Source organism: Schistocerca nitens, chromosome 6 (assembly GCF_023898315.1).
Source record: "Schistocerca nitens isolate TAMUIC-IGC-003100 chromosome 6, iqSchNite1.1, whole genome shotgun sequence".
Classification (NCBI taxonomy): Eukaryota; Metazoa; Arthropoda; class Insecta; order Orthoptera; family Acrididae; genus Schistocerca; species Schistocerca nitens.
This window is the reverse complement of record NC_064619.1, coordinates 423,224,184-423,242,874: the sequence shown is the minus strand read 5'-3', so window position 1 is coordinate 423,242,874 and position 18,691 is coordinate 423,224,184.

Here is an 18,691-nt window from a genome sequence, read left to right as displayed (position 1 = left end):
TATGTATGAACTGAGTTGTTTGTTGGAAAAAGAGATATATTATTTACGACAAATTTTATTAAGAAGTAAATATACTGACAGGCAGTACTTAGTATACCCAGTTCTTTGAAGAGGTTTCTGCAGGAGGTACGTGAATTTACTCCACAAATAATACGTATTACACGCTTTTGGACCTTGAAAACTTTTGTTTGACTTCAAGATTTACCCCAAAATATTATCCCATATGACATTATGGAATGAAAGTATGCAAGCTTTTTCATTTTTATGTTGCCTATGTCTGCTAACACTCGAATTGCAAATACAGAAATGTTAAGGCGTTTCTGCAGTTCTTTGGTGTGCTCCTTCCAACTGAATTTATTATCAAGTTGTAATCCCAGGACTTTTAAGACTGTCAACCTCGTATGTATGGTTCCATTTTTTCCCCCCACTTCTTTTAGGCATGTGTACACAATGCAATTGGAGTACGTAGAACTGCTGCGGTTAATAACAAGTTGTTGTCAGCCATCTTGAACTTTGACGAAAAATTTGATGACAGTGTAATACCCCTTGTAGCGCTACGTCAAAGATCTCTGTCAAATATATTGGACGGAATATTGGATCACATCTTTGATCACATATTTGACAAAGAAATTTGATAGTGTAATACCGGCCTTAGTGAAGTTCGGTGGCAGGAGAAACAAGACTTTTGGTCAGATGAATTTAGGGTTATAAATACAAAATCAAATAGGGGTAATGCAGGAGTAGGTTTAATAATGAATTAAAAAATAGGAGTGCGGGTAAGCTACTACAAACAGCATAGTGAATGCACTATTGTGGCCCAGATAGACACGAAGCCTACGCCTACTACAGTAGTACAAGTTTATATGCCAACTAGCTCTGCAGATGATGAAGAAATTGATGAAATGTATGATGAGATAAAAGAAATTATTCAGGTAGTGAAGGGAGACGAAAATTTAATAGTCATGGGTGACTGGAATTCGAGAGTAGGAAAAGTGAGAGAAGGAAAAATAGTAGGTGAATATGGGTTGGGGGTAAGAAATGAAAGAGGAAGCCATCTGGTATAATTTTGAACAGAGCGTAACTTAATCATAGCTAACACTTGGTTCAAGAATCATACATGGAAGAATCCTGGAGATACTAGAAGGTATCAGGTAGATTATATAATGGTAAGACAGAGATTTAGGAACCAGGTTTTAAATTGTAAGACATTTCCAGGGGCAGATGTGGACTCTGACCACAATCTATTGGTTATGAGCTGTAGATTAAAACTGAAGAAACTGCAAAAAGGTGGGAATTTAAGGAGATGGGACCTGGATAAACCGAAAGAACCAGAGGTTGTAGAGAGTTTCAGAGAGAGCATAAGGGAACAATTGACAGGAATGGGGGAAAGAAATACAGTAGAAGAAGAACGAGTAGCTCTGAGGGATGAAGTAGTGAAGGCAGCAGAGGATCAAATAGGTAAAAAGACGAGAGCTAGTAGAAATCCTTGGGTAACAGAAGAAATATTGAATTTAATTGATGAAAGGAGAAAATATAAAAATGCAGTAAATGAAGCAGGCAAAAAGGAATACAAACATCTCAAAAATGAGATCGACAGGAAGTGCAAAATGAATAAGCAGGGATGGCTAGAGGACAAATGTAAGGATGTAGAGGCGTATATCACTAGGGGTAAAATAGATACTGCCTACAGGAAAACTAAAGAGACCTTTGGAGAGAAGAGAACCACTTGTATGAATATCAAGAGCTCAGATGTAAACCCAGTTCTAAGCAAAGAAGGGAAAGCAGAAAGGTGGAAGGGGTATATAGAGGGTCTATACAAGGGTGATGTACTTGAGGACAATATTATGCAAATGGAAGAGGATGTAGATGAAGATGAAATGGGAGATACGATACTGCATGAAGAGTTTGACAGAGCACTAAAAGACCTGAGTTGAAACAAGGCCCAGGGAGTTGTCAACATTCCATCGGCCTTGGGAGAGCCAGTCCTGACAAAACTCTACGATCTGGTGAGCAAGATGTATGAGACAGGCGAAATACCCTCAGACTTCAAGAAGAATATAATGATTCCAATCCCAAAGAAAGCAGGTGTGGACAAATGTGAAAATTACCAAACTATCAGTTTAATAAGTCACGGATGCAAAATACTAACACAAATTCTTTACAGACAAATGGAAAAACTGGTAGAAGCCGACCTCGGGGAAGATCAGTTTGGATTCCGTAGAAATATTGGAACACGTGAGGCAATACTGACACTACGACTTATCTTAGAAGCTAGATTAAGGAAAGGCAAACCTACGTTTCTAAAATTTGTAGACGTACTTTTGACAATGTTGACTGGAATAATCTCTTTCAAATTCTAAAGGCGGAAGGGTAAAATACAGGGAGCGAAAGGCTATTTACAATTTGTACAGAAACCAGATGTGGCAGTTATTAGAGTTGAGGGACATGAAAGGGAAGCAGTGGTTGGTAAGGGAGAAGACAGGGTTGTAGCCTCTCCCCGATGTTATTCAGTCTGTATATTGAGCAAGCAGTAACGGAAACAATAGAAAAAATTGGAGTAGGTATTAAAATTCATGGAGAAAAAATAAAAACTTTGAGGTTCACCAATGACATTGTAATTCTGTCAGACAGTAAAGGACTTGGAAGAGCAGTTGAACAGAATGGATAGTGTCTTGAAAGGAGGATATAAGATGAACATCAACAAAGCAGAACGAGGATAATGGAATGTGGTCGAATTAAATTGGATTATGCTGAGGGAATTAGATTAGGAAATGAGACACTTAAAGTAGTAAAGGAGTTTTGCTATTTGTGGAGCAAAATAACTGATGATGGTCGAAGTAGAGAGGATATAAAATGTAGACTGGCAAAGGCAAGGAAAGTGTTTCTGCAGAAGAGAAATTTGTTAACATCGAGCATAGATTTAAGTGTCAGGAAGTCGTTTCTGAAAGTATTTGTATGGAGTGTAGCCATGTATGGAAGTGAAACATGGATGATAAATAGTTTGGACAAGAAGAGAATAGAAGCTTTCGAAATGTGGTGCCACAGATGAATGCTGAAGATTAGATGGGTAGATCACATAACTAAAGAGGAGGTATTGAATAGAATTGGGGAGAAGAGGAGTTTGTGGCACAACTTGACAAAAAGAAGGGACCGGTTGGTAGGACATGTTCTGAGGCATCAAGCAATCACAAATTTAGCATTAGAGGGCAGCGTGGAGGGTAAAAATAGAAGAGGGAGACCAAGAGATGAATGCACTAAGGAGATTCAGGATGATGTAGGTTGCAGTAATTACTGGGAGATGAAGCTTGCACAGGATAGAGTAGCATGGAGAGCTGCATCAAACCAGTCTCGGGACTGAAAACCACAACAACTATGTACAGAATTTCAGAATATAAAAAACCACAACAACTATGTACAGAATTTCAGAATATAAGTCTGATTTACAGGAGACAGGCGGGGTTACAGTGTACTTAATTGAAAATTTGGTCTGACTTACAGTATTACTTGTCAAAGAATTTACTTATTTATTTGGTGTGCCATCTTTATATTTACCATGTTTATAGTAGCCTGTAGGAGTGATGCAACATGTTCTTTCAAAGAAACTGAAGGTGGGGTATTTTGAGATTTAAGGTCAATGACCTTGAAAGTGAAAATTCTTAGAAACCCACCATGTTGCATATAAGTGCAAAGGTCTACTCATTAGCTGTCTGATAATACAAGTTTCACTGCTGTATCTGAATTAGAAGCAGAGTTATAGTCATTTACACTGAGTCACACATACGAATTTCACACGGTTTCCAAACTTTACAGACCTCTAATTTTCTTCACAACTGTCATATACCTCTGCACATTGGTGGTTTTCCATCTCTTATTTGGCTCATTGGACGCACCAAATTTGAAAGAAATCTGAGATGGTCAGGTTGAAAATGTTACTTTTCTGCACTGAATTGACATGAATTAATCTATGATTTTGTTGTAGCATGATTCAGCACCTCAGAGTGTTGTCATGTCCTTGGTTGCTTAATCATCTTCCAAAATATGCCTTTAGCTTTAAAAATTCAAAAGAATGTTCCATATCAGTAAGCTGTGTATGATGCTGCAGCAGACGAGGCCTCGATGAGAAAAGAAATATTTCATCTGCTAGGATTCCCTCAGTGCCTTAAGATGACAAAAGTACCCAGTGGAGAAAAAATAGGCTACTGTTATTCTGTCCTCCTCCAGCATCAGGAGGAGAGGTTTGCATTATTCTGCTGGTTAGCAATACACAGCATAGTTCCTTCAAGCCTCAATATAGACCCATGTTTTAACAGACATTGTTCCATACTTAAGTGCTGGAGTCTACAATGAGTGTTGCTTATTGTGTATGGACACACTTAACAGAGCTGTCTAGTAATGTTCCTACTACAGAAATCACTACCAGAAGTTCATTGCTTGGCTTACATTGGAAAGCACTCAAGTGTACATAGTTTAAAAACACAGTCTGCTACCCAGGTCACTTTGAACAGTGCATATGTGTGAACTTGCCTGAGTAAGTGGCAGTGCATGACTCATACTAAATTCTCGTGATAGTACTTTGTAAATTAGCGTTCAGATCTGTCAGCAACCCACCAGATTTTTGGGCAAAAATTTTGAGGCAGGGTTGAGAATCCACTCATACCACAACATCATCAACAGGTACTATTACAGACTCTTCAGCAGAAGAATTGAAGAGCTTGTTTCTAAACTGCTGTTAACTCCATCTGAGACCAATACTAGTACCAACATATTGCTTAGAGATTTTTCTATCAGACTACCTTCCTTTTTTTGGGGTGGGGTGGGGGGGGGGGTGTTTATAAAATTTAATACAGTATCAGAAAATCAGTGTCATATCCAAAGTTAGATATAAGGGGTGGATATGGAAAAACTGCAAGAAAAACATGCTTGAACATAAGTGCAGATGCTAGCCTAGCCTGCAGGTTGCGCTGTTATATTTGACCACAAATGGCACCTGTGTAAGATCCTCAATTCATAGATTCAAAGATTAGCACATGGTTAGTGCTCATGTGGTGGGTGCTTCAGAAACAAAGGTAGCTGAAGCATTTGGTGTTTCAAAGAGACACAGTATCAAAACTTTATGCTGCATACAGAGAAAGCGAAAAAATGTCATATGCTAGGTCACAACATGAATGAAAGTGTCTGTTGGGTGATCACAATGAATGGTCCTTGAAGAGGATTATAACAAAAAAAAAAAAAAAGACAACAGCTGCAAAAATCAGTGCAGAACAGAAAGTCGCACTCGCGATCCGTGTCAGTATCAAAGAGAGCTGTGTTCCAAAATCACTCATCAGTGATGCAAATGCCTCTAACAGCAAAAATGTAGTGCCAGAGCCATAAAACCTGTACTATGAAGCAACTCAAATGACTCTTCTATCACATTGTTTCCAACATCTGGCCGAGTTTACATCCCAAGAGTGAAACATGGCGTGGGTTTGGTGAAGATTTGGGCAGCAATATCATGGTATTCCGTGACCCTGTGGTTATTCTGCAAGGTCACATTACTTAGTATATTTTGGCTGATTAGGTCCAGCTCATGGTACAATGTTTGTTACCCAATAGTGGTGCTATGTTCCAAGACAACAGGGTACTATCCAACAGCTTGCATTGTCCAGGCCTGGTTTTGTGAGCTTGAAGAGAATTGTCACATCTCTCCTGGCCACCGCAGTAACGAGATCTCAAATATTATTGGGACTTTGTGATGTACTTTGGAGTGAAGAGTGCATGATAGCTATCCACCTCCGTCATTATTGCCTGACATAGCCACTATTTTGCAGGAATAATGATATAAGATTCCCTTGGAAACCATTTCCAGATGACTGGAAGCTGTTTTGCATGCCAACAGGTTTCCTGTGCTGCATTAGGCATGATAATGTATTATGTTTGTGATGTTTCTTTTTTTTTATCCTCCCTGTGTGTCTCCTGCCAGTGTTTATTGCTAATCTGTTGCATTTCTTCACCGCCAATACAAACATTTTTCTAGATCATGAGCTTTGTATATCATAGAGACCATACACTTCATTGCTGACTGCATGGGTGACTGGTAGACAACAAGCCAGTATTGATTTTTTAAGTTGTGTGCAGATTTTTTTTTTTGATTGTGTGTAAATTGGCTACATATTAAAGAATGGAAACTCCAGGTTGGAATATCAACAATATTAGGAAAAGGATAGATTGCTACTCACTGTAAAGATGAGTTGCAGACAAGCAAGTGGAAAGACATCTACACATTGTAGCTTTTAGACAAAGCCTTCTTCAACTAAGAAAACACACACACATTCATACAGGCAAGCACACCTCATGGACTGGAGATGCTAGTGATAGAAGTATGTACCCATGAGGTGTGCTTGCTAGTGTGTGTGTGTGTGTGTGTGTGTGTGTGTGTGTGTGTGTGTGTGTGTGTGTGTGTGTGTGTGTGTGTTGTGTTTGCTGAAAGCTGTAATGCAGAACAGACTTTTCATTGTGGTCTGTCTGCATCTCAATGAGTCATCTTTATGGTTAGTAGCAATCTATCCTTTACCTTATAGTGTTGGCTAGATATTAAGAAGGAAAAAAATGTATATCTGCTCAATATAAGAAGTCATTTGATCCACCAGAATAAAGATTCAGTGTGGCATTTTGTAATAGTGAGAGTCATCAGCCTCCACTAGCTTGTAAACACCATGATTGGACAGTGTCAGGTACCGAGCGAGGTGGCGCAGTGGTTAGACACTGGACTCGCATTCGGGAGGACGACGGTTCAATCCCGCGTCCGGCCATCCTGATTTAGGTTTTCCGTGATTTCCCTAAATCACTCCAGGCAAATGCCGGGATGGTTCCTCTGAAAGGGCACGGCCGACTTCCTTCCCCATCCTTCCCTAATCCGATGAGACCGATGACCACGCTGTCTGGTCTCCTTCCCCAAAACCAACCAACCAACCAGTGTCAGGTAGCAAAATTGCAGTCAGAAGATTACCAATGCCCTTATAAAATGTTTACTTTCGTATATATAACCTGAGGAGAATGTTTTTAATAACCATGCTATTCCAGTACCAAAAATTGGAAGAAAGTGGAAGGAACAATAATCAGCAAATATGCTGAGTGGATAGCATTAAAGCATTTTCTTCTACCTTTTATAACACATTTACAATTGATTCAAAGTAAATGCAAGATATAGCTGCAAGTCAGCTTTCAAATGTTTGTACAAGAGGAGAGAAGAGGCATCACATATATAAACCAATGGACTGAATGAATCAAGATAATAATATAGGAACATATTGAGATTCAGAGTTCCAAATGTGTGTTAGAAAATTATGGGAAAATAGGTGATCTGGCATATTAATAACTATATAAAATATTTAATGACAATTTTTATTTTTATTGTCAGCATTACTACTCTTCGAGAGACTGGCACAAATATTTTTTTTTCTAATGTATCAGATATTTTCCATCTAAATTCAGTTGCAACAAATATAATAATGTTTTATTGTAATGTAATATATTATTTGAAGTCAGTTTTACTTTATTTTCAACTGACACACAGAAACTACTTATCTCAGAGCTTAGCAGCAGGGCAATGTGGCAAATGTTTCTGAAATATTACAAGAACAACGACCCAGCGACAGGTTCATAGTGTCATCTGTGCTATTAAGTTTTCATCAAACTGGTCAATCTGTAGCAGCTGCAGATATCATACTGATATCTATAGCTACTCTAAAGAATAGAAATAGTGCCAGAAGAGGAGAAGAAAATTGTCTGTGAATGTGTATTGGACATACAAAAATCCAGATCTTTATCATTTAGTGGTGGAGGGTGGGGGCACAATACCTCAAGACAACACAAATTTAGTCTTCAACATGATGCAGAATCAACCATCATCTTATACTGAATTGTGCTAGACCTTTTCTTCTCTTCATATTTGTGTATCCATCACTGGTCTCACTCTAAGCAGAAAGCTCTAGTGTCCACGTTTACTTGGAATAATTGTGATTTTAAGTATGGGCATTTAAAAGTGTCCAGTGTAATTTTCCGCCACATAAGAAGTTCCATAAAGAACAACTGAGAATAAAAAGAACTAAATTATTCTGTAACAGTTGTGTGTTGTCGATGTTAAGCAAACGTTCAGACAAATGTAATAATGTTTCTTGTTAATATTTCCAATGAGTGGTCATAATTACTTGCCAAAAGATAAAGTGTTCGGAGTGATGCGCAAATTATTATAAAAAATTAAATTTTTCTGCTACCAGAAGAGTACCACAGTTTTCCACAAGGTAGGGCAGGTCCATCAGTATCAACTGGAAGCTTGCTACCTTGAAACAGGCAGTTACTTAGTCAACAAAGCACTGTGTGAACTCAGTCTGTCTCTTGCAAAAAATATTATTCTCTGTTATTTGCATTGTTAAAATGAGGCAAGAAAGTCATATTTTGCAGCTGAAGTGTTGTACTCAGAAGAAGCCTTAAGCAGGAAACGTACAGCCCTTGACAGCCTGACTGGAATAATGGAAACCTATGAGATGGATATCATGGCCTTGCAAGAGATAGGATGGACTATATAGAGTACCTTCCAGAAACAGTAGTGTACAATGAACTACATCAGCCACAATAGCACACATTTGGTGGGGGATTTAAAGTCCATCAAAGCACTGAACAAATAGTGATGAATTTAAAGCAGATGTCCAAGGATGTGTTATACATAAATAGCAAAGTTTTTATTTCTTTCCCTGGACTTTAATTCCTACTCCCAATTTTTTCTTTTGTTTCCTTTACTGCTTGCTTAACATACAGATTGAATACATCAGGGATCAGCTACAACCCTGTCTCACTCCATTCCCAAACACTGCTTCCCTTTCATACCTCTCAACTCTTATAACTGCCATCTGGTTTCTGTACAAGTTGTAAATAGCCTTATGCTATCTGTATTTTACCTGTGCGACCTTTAGAATTTGAAAAAGAGTATTCCAGTCAACTTGGTCAAAAACTTTCTCTAAGTCTACAAATGTTATAAATGTAGGTTTGCCTTTCCTTAACTTACCTCCTATGATAAACCATAGGCTCAGTATTGCCTCATGTGTTCCTACATTTCTCTGGTCTCTACACTGATCTTTCCCAAGGTTGGCTTCTACTTGTTTTTCCATTCTTCTGTAAAGAATTCATGTTAGTATTTTGCAACGGTAACTTATTACACTGATAGTTCGAAAATTTTCACACCTATCAGCACCTGCTTTCTTTGAAATTGGAGTTACTATGTTCTTCTTGAAGTCTGCAAGTATTTCATCTGTCTCATACATCCTGCTCACCAAATGGAAGAGTTTTGTCATGGCTGGCTCTCCCAAGGCTATCAGTAGCACTAACGGAATGTTGTCTACACCTGGGGCCTTCTTTTGACTTAGTCTTTCAGTGCTTTGTCAAATTCTTCACACAGTATCATCTCACCCTTCTCCATCTAAGTCCTCTTCCATTTCCGTAATGTTGACTGAAGTACATCTCCCTTGTGTAGACCCTCTATACACTCCTTCCACCTTTGTGCTTTCCTTTCTTTGCTTAGGACTGGTTTTCCATCTGAGCTTTTGATATTCATACAGGTGTTTCTCTTTCCTCCAAAGGTCTCTTTCATTTCCTGTATGCAGCATCTATCTTACCACCAGTGATATATACTTCTACATCATTACATTTGTCCTCTAGCCATTCCTGCTTAACCATTTTGCACTTTCTTTCAGTCTCATTTTTTAGACATTTGTATTCCCGTTCATGTGCCTCATTTATTGCATTTTTATATTTTCTCCTTTCTTCAATTACATTCGGTGTCTTGTGTTACCCAAGGATTTTTACCAGCCCTCGTCTTCTTACCTACTTGGTCCTCTGCTGCCTTCACTATTTCATCTCTCAAAGCTACCCAATCTTCGCCTGTTAGATTCCTTTCCCCTGTTCTTGTCAGTCGTTCCCTAATGTTCCCTCCGAAACTCTCTACAACCTCTGGTTCTTTCAGTTTATCCAGTTCCCAACTCCTTAAATTCCTACCTTTTTTGCAGTTTCTTCAGTTTTAATCTGCAGTTCATAACCAATAAATTGTGGTCAGAGACCATGTCTGTCCTGGAAATGTCTTACAATTTAAAACCTGGTTCTGAAATCTGTCTTACCATAATATAATCAATCTGAAACCTTCCAGTGTCTGCAGGCCTATTCCATGTATACAACCCTCTGTCACGATTCCTTACCAGATGGCTTCCTCCTTTATTCCTTTCCCCCAGTCCACATTCACCATCTATTTTTCCCTCTCTCCCTTTTCCTGCTATGCATTCCAGTCCCCCATGACTATTAAATTTTTGTCTCTCTTAACTATCTGAATAATTTCTTTTATTTCATCATATATTTCCTCAACTTCCTCCTCATCTGCAGAGCTAGTTGGCATATAAACTTGTACTACTGTGGTGGGTGTGGGCTTCGTGTATATCTTGCGTTCACTGTGCTGGTCATAGTAGCTTACCCGTGTTCCTACTTTGTTATTCATTATTAAACCTACTCCTGCATTGCCCCTATTTGATTTTGTATTTATAATTCTGTATTCACCTGACCAGAAGTCATGTTCCTCCTGCTGCCAAACTTCACTAATTCCCATTATATCTAGCTTTAACCTATCCATTTTCATTTTTAAATTTTCTGAGGTACCCGCCCAATTAAGGGATATGATGTTTCACACTCCGATCCAAAGAACACCAGATTTGTTTCTCCTGATAGCGACATCCTCATGAGTAGCCACGCCCAGAGAGCCGAATGGGGGACTATTTTACCTCTAGAATATTTTACCTGAGAGGTTGCCATCCTCATTTAACCATACAGTAGAGCTACATGCCCTTGGGAAAAATTACAGCATTAGTTCCTCCTTGCTTTCAGCTGTTCGCAGTACCAGTGTAGCAAGACCATTTTAGTTAATGTTACAAGGCCAGATCAGTCAACTGGACTGTTGACCCTGCAGCCATCGAAAAGACTGCTGCCCCTCTTCAGGAACAGATACCCCTCCATTGTGGTTGCAACTATGGTATGGCTATCTGTATCACTGAGCCCAATATGTCCAGTGTTAACATTTACTCAGAAACCTGATCATAAAGAACAAAGAGAAAGTTCTGAATGAAGTGTATTACGCAAAATATGTGGGGTGACTAATGTAGGTGAAGTGTGGTGCAGACAGAATAGTTATTAACTTTACTGATATATAAAGATCTTGAAATCATAAAGTTCATTAAAATAAACTGCCTGGAATGGGTCAGCTATGTTTATTTGTATGGAATACAAGAACCCAACAAAACAGCTCTGCTACAAAACAGAGAGGGACAAGAAGCAGGGGATGACCAAGACTTTGATATTTGTATGACATACAAGATTATCAAAAATTATAGATGGCAGAAGATGGAAACTCAAGAAACTGGACAGGGATGAATGGAATGATGCCCTAGAGCAGGCCAAGGGCTCCAGTAGAGCCATCAAGAAGAAGGAGGGGAGGGGGGCAAGGCAGATCGTGTTATCTAATTAACTGGATACCTGCAGTTAGTTGCTCAACAAAGCAGAAAGGATTTTATGATATCTGGCACACAAACAATCTGTGTGAATGCAAAGTCTGTCTCTTGCAGTTGTTATTATTATTATTATTATTGTTACTACTACTATAGTTATTATTTACTGCAGTGTTAAAATGAGGCAAAAAAGGCATATTTTGCAGCTGAAGTGTTGTTACTCAGAAGAAGCCATAAACGAGAAGAGTGTTTGATGATGTGCAGCAGCTTTTAAGTTCATTAGGGGTAACTGATGCATGTTGTATTAAACCATATTATGACAACGTGTTTTCTTTGTGGTCCAGGAGAATGCTGCTCCCATGAAATGATGATGAAATATTCTTTGTATGAAGTTTGGTACTCTTTTCAACATTCTCTGCCAAATATTTTTTTCTTAAACCCAGTAAATTAAACATTGCTTGAGATCATGGAAATTGTTTTGAATTTTTTTAATATTGATTATACAAACAAATCCTGTGGTTTTGGTCCAAAGTGACTTATTTGTCAAAACCAAAGGGCCATTGTCCTCCATATCCTAAGAACCTGAGTACATCTCTCCTTCATGTCTGTATTTAGAACACAGAAAGGAGAGACATGTCAAAAAGTAGGCTTCAAGAACGAAAAGAAAGCATATTATTTAAAAGTTTTGTTTCCTAATAATTTTCATTTTTTATAGATAGTCATATTTGAAGCACACTCTTCAATTAGAAGATAACCTTCAGGTTGGCTACCAAATGGCCTGTGGCTCGCAAATCATCACTCCACCAATATTGTCATGACCAACATAGTCCAATTAAATAAGTAACAAAGACAATAAAAAGACAATGTTTCTGAGCAGTGGAGTACAAAATCAAGAAAGTCAGTTTATTTACGGCAATACCTGTCCAACTAACCAGGATAAGGGTGGTGTCCAATGCACCTTGTCTCTCAGCAAATGCTGATCCATTTAACATGAAAGGCACTTCTATGACTGTTGGGAAATTACTTTTCTGATACTGGTAGGAACCTAATTTAAATCAGCATGTTAGTTGTTGCAAATGCATGGCAAGTGTATGCCAAACCATTACACAGAGTCACCCAAAATGTAGATTTTAAGCCTTTCATATAAATATTTGTGTCTGCTATTGGCAGTGGCAATTTACCAAGAATGAGGTGCAAGGTAACTAAATCCCTGTTATTGACTTTTCAGATGTGCTTGCCCAGATTTGATTCCTAAGAAGTATCAATATTATGATTCATGGAATTCAATACCAGCTGTCACAATGCATCACTGCTCTGAGGAAGTGCTTAACTATCTCTGGTTCAAATATATCAGCAAACAATGAAAGGGCCACGCCAGGTTTTCTAAATGTGGCAGTTCCCATACAGTTGTCTTGTAACATTCATAAGTTAAATGTGCTGGTTGAAATGAAAAGCATTCCACCACCAACAGATCAACTACACAGTCCTATAGAAGGAGAATGGCTAAAAAATTGAGTATTGTTCACAAAATCTCATTATAAGGCCTAGCTGATTATTGCTCATACAGTAAATAATTTCTCCAGTCTGACATTCAAAATTAGTAGCACCATTGGTCACACTGGAAACAAGTCAACAAGTTTCCAGCACGCAACTGCCCAAACAGTATGCATTTGTGGAGGTGCACCTATTGAAATGAGTGTTAAAAATTAACCTGCATAACAGAAGACCACCTTAGCATCAGGTAAACTCACAATGTCTATCAGAGTTATTCCCGGCAGTGGGAACCAGTACAGGAAGCCCACTGCAAAAAATTTGTACTGCTTATCAGCTGATTTTGGTGACCAGAAATATGGTTCAAGCCTAACTTCTAGGTTTCTCCAAATACAAGATTACTGGATTGATGAGAAGACCACTACTCCACTAAGCCGTGAAACTGCCGTGTACCCCTAATTAACTGTGCACTTACAGTACGATAATTGCTCTAGCTTGCTGCAGCGTGTGTATAGCCAACATGTCGCTCATTTAGAGATGGTGTTTTACTGTTCACCCTTATCAGGCGTAGCTAATGAAATACAGTACAAAATTATATTGCTGATCCAGCTACCTTACTTAAAATGCAGCAGTCTTACAGTTCACTTCCATCATGGAGCTGAAAGACAATGCGCCAAAATGCTGCAACAATTATTTGAGCAATAGAAGACCAAAATCTTTTATTTTTAATTGCGTTCCCTCTCACTGTGGTGGTTGTTGTTGTTGTGGTCTTCAGTCCTGAGATTGGTTTGCTGCAGCTATCCATGCTACTCTATCCTGTGCAAGCTTCTTCATCTCCCAGTACTTACTGCAACCTACATCCTTCTGAATCTGCTTAGTGTATTCATCTCTTGGTCTCCCTCTATGATTTTTACCCTCCAAGCTGCCCTCTAATGCTAAATTGGTGATCCCTTGATGCCTCAGAACATGTCCTACCAACCGGTCCCTTCTTCTTGTCAAGTTGTGCCACAAACTACTCTTCTCCCCAATTCTATTCAATACCTCCTCATTAGTTATATGATCTACCCATCTAATCTTCAGCATTCTTCTGTAGCACCACATTTCGAAAGCTTCTATTCTCTTCTTGTCCAAACTATTTATCGTCCATGTTTCACTTCCATACATGGCTACACTCGATACAAATACTTTCAGAAACTACTTCCTGGCAGTTAAATCTATACTCGATGTTAACAAATTTTTCTTCTTCAGAAATACTTTCCTTGCCATTGCCAGTGGTATCTTCACCATATTGAAGTGGTTTTTTACCAGTGCTCCATCTCTCAATCTTATACAGCCTGGAAGTCTTGAATGATGCCCCGGGGGGGTCAGATCATTATCCCATCTTGATAGTAAAATAAAGTGCTTCAGAGTTGACTGGAAGAGAGGTCCAGTACAGATATAAAACAGGACATGACTAATTTCCCTGTCCAAGGCATTGGGTGTGGAGACTGGAAAAAGCAGCTTAACCTTTCCAAAGAAAACAGCACTGCCTCCACAGTAAGCAACTTACAATATGGTGTAATCTGGACAGTTTCAAGAAGTTAGACAGTTCATAGAGGAAATGTACCAAAAACACAAACACATTGATGCCAGGATGATGCAGGTTTTATAATAATTCAAAAGAGGAACTCTGAAGTCATCATACACCTTGCTCCTCTGCAGTGCTATCACAGAGTTTTAAATACCGTAAATTGCTCACATCACAGGTTCAGCTACAGGTTGGGTAGATATTCTCTTTAATCTCAAATCACTTTCTTCCACTGTTGCTGATTAATTCACTTAAGAGAAGACTGTTTAAAACTATTTTGCAAAATGTGCATGTTTCTATCAGTGATAAATTTAGTGAAGGTTGTCTGAAATTGGTGGTTGTTGCACAAAGCATTGATGCATTCACAAAATGATTGATTGAAGAAGATTGTGTGAGACTGACTTTGAGACAGACACATCCTTAGGCATTTCAAACACTATAGTACTTTCAATTTTGCATGAACATTTAGCTGTGAAAAAGATCCATTTCCAATTGCTTCTACACTAGTTAACTAAATTTCAAAAACAAGTTTTGTATCATTTGGTGTAGGCAGTATTTAAAAAATTTTGATCACATATATGCAAGACCTATACACAACATGATAAAAGGAGAAGACACTTGGATAAATTCATATGAACCAGGAACTAAGCAGTGATCAACTATGTGGAAGACCCAAGATGGACTAAAACCAATGAAGTGGTTCATTCGCAAAGCACTTCCAAGAAAATGTGACATGTAGCAAAAATTGCTTTACCGGATCAAAGAACAGTAATGCCAAATACTATGCAATGAGTTCTGCAACGAGTCATTGGTGCAGGAAGGAAAAACAACTGAAAAATATTAAACATTTTTCACTGTGACAATGCCAGCTGTCACCCAGCATGTAAAACAATTGATTATTTAACAGAGAAAACCAATGAACTAATGCCATTGCCTTCATTCCTCTGATTTATCACCTGAAAACTTCGTATTGTTCCCTTACGGCAAACAGAATCCAAAGACAGTGATTTCCATCACCTCAAGAAACTGATGAGTCCTTCCAAAACCATATTTTTTTAGAGAAAGAAATGTTTCTAGATGAAAAACATGTGAAAATGTGTAAGCTTCAAAGGTGAATAGTTTGAGAAATAATAAACTAATTTGTGCCTTTTTTTCATTATTTTTGTGAAAACTTGTTTCCGCACACCCAATATGGCTTCAGAAGAGGAAGTGAGACTTCTGATAAATATACAATGTAGCAACTGGTATGTTGGGCACATTCATCTCGTGAAACCATTTCACCACACCGTACTTTTTTTTATATCAACTGCGTTTGATAATGTATATATGCAAAAGCTTTGCACTCTTAAGTCCAAATACTTTCAACACGGTCAATTTGAGGATCTTTACATGCATGTGCATCCATTGATATATAATACAGAAGGCCCACAAAGAATATCAGAAAGCACCTCTCAAGGTACAGTCATTAGCCCAATAGTGAAGGCCTATACTGCCGATAAACTTCTCTACCACCAAATATTAAACCATTACAATATGAAAATGATATGCTCCTCTACTCTATGGCCATATTACTTTATGGCTGACTGGGGAGAGAGAGAGAGAGAGAGAGAGAGAGAGAGAGAGAGAGAGAGAGAGAGAGAGAGAGAGAGCTATCAGTACTGTATACAAATACTAACTAGTGTTTACTTAAAGATGTTCACAGTAGCTGATATCAATAACCTCAACTTTAAATTTCCTGTGTCATTTTCCACAGCAAGCACAAGGGACGAACATTCTTGGAGCATTGGCCATTGGTTAGTGGGGCACACATCCCACTATGACATTCACAATCAGATTATGGTACAATACATTACCAGTGTGGCATCAAGTTGGGACTTGAAAAATGCAATAACACTGTATTACAATCTACATTGAAGCAATACCACTTCAGAAGTGATGGAAATGGCTTTCCATAGTCAGCATCTGGCAGACAAACATATGTCAGCAAAGAACACAAACTACTGAACCCCCACTTGTTCAGAAACTAGCAGCCTGACCAACAGAAAGCCTGTTGGAAGAATTATAGTTTATCTTTTGAAACAAAAACACACTTCTGAATAGTAATTGCAGTTTCACAGAAATGCTTCTCTACTACCCACTTCACCAGGCAAGCCGGCACTTCTTTTCTCAGGCATTCATTTATTGAAATGTGCCACTAACAAGATATTCGTGGCAATCTTGAAAATACAGGTCAGATGTAATAGAAGTATTTACTGTTGCAATAAAAATAACAGATCAATCATTTCTTGACAGCACCTTTTACTCTGATCCCCAAGCATAGCACTCATACTCAATCCCTCGGAACACATCAATGGTCATTGTGCTAAATTCTTTGTTCTGCAGCCGTTTAGGGCTAAATCGTATCTAACTCATTTAGTGTACTGCCTGCTCTCTAAAGTTAAGCATGATAGATAAATGACAACCTATATCTAGTTAACACAATAATGCAGATGATGGTTGAGCAGCACCCATATGAAATGGCGGCAGAATTCCTCTAAACACCAACTCGGCAAGGCATTCTGCAAAATGTGTGTGTGAACCAACTCACAAAGGATGCAAGGCACATTGATACCTGCTTATCCCCTTTTCAATGTATTCAGCCACATCCCCTAAATTTAAAGTAAGGTGATAAAATGTGAGAGACAAAATGTAACAGCACAGAAGTCATCTTAATCACAACTAGAGGTCTCACCTATCTAGTAACTTAGCTGTGCCTATCCAGGGAGAGAAAAAAAAAAACCATTTGAAAGCTCTTCTGTTGCTGTCCGTCTCTGTAACAAGCTACCCTGCACTCTGCTCACAATTCGAAGCTGTGTTGCATTCAAGAAACGGTTGATGCTCTTCTTGTCTCAACCTCCCAACATTTCCCTAAAAAATGTACACATGTGGCTATTTCACTCTCAGTGACTGAAACTCTCAGTTTCAAATTACAGGTAACTCTTACCCGTATGTCTTCTACCCCTTCTTGCTATTTCCATCGTAAGTCTTTTCATTGGCAAATCTCAATTTATAGGTGGTTTATGCATATCATACTTATGCTACACTGGCTTGCTAAAACCAGTGCTATATGATGGTAAAACTATGTTGTCAGAATCTCTTCAAAACCTATAAACTATCAATGAAGTGATAGATCATGTTCAAGTTTCGTGTATGTATTAATTCCCAATTCACCTGTTCCACTGTGTTGAGCTCACATACAGAACTGATCTCATTTCCCTACACTTTTTCCCCCTTGATTGTTTGTTAAATATTGAAATTAGGTTTGAAGTACACTACCAAGAGATGACTAATGTGCCTTTGGAATTACATCACTTACAGTTGTGTTCCCAGAATCAGATCACTATCATCTGTATTGTTTTTCCCTTCATGTATGACAAACGTATCATATTTTACTATTATTTTTTTGGTGGGAGGTTCCTTCTTGAAAAATATTACACACTATTACAAAGTTTTCCTTAAAATATAAAAAATAACAAGGAAAACATGTCATTTTACATCCTGCCTGATGAAAGGGGCCACCTACTCTGCTAAGTACGTGCCTGATTTTCAATGAGTTTTTGTTTCTGGAATATCTCACAAACATGTATGACAAGCTACTGTTCCATCAGAGACAACCAAAAAATGCAGCTCACCAAAGAAACTCTGAAGCATAAACATTTTTCCAATCTGGCTTTATGTATGACAGTTTCAATTTTCATTGATTTTTCAAGGCAGAAACATGAACGATATATCCCCAGCATTGAAAGATTTATTTGTGTAAGTGATGTCTTAGAACTGACATGTTAATGACCTTTGAGGGCCACCGTTGTGTAGATGGCAGTATGTCATTTATTCTAAACATGTTTGCTTGTCTTTGACGGTTTAAAACAGTTTCTTAACTGGAGGAGAGACATGACAGAATTAGGAATACCAGATATAACACTAATTGGAAGAGTCTTCTCAGTATTTCTGAAGGTAACTTATCTATGGTTTGCATATATTGTCTGTTAAATATTTGTGTGTCAGTGACAAGTTTGATTCATTACAATGCTAGTCAAATATTTGAGTACAGAAATAAATCGAAAATCAGATTTGT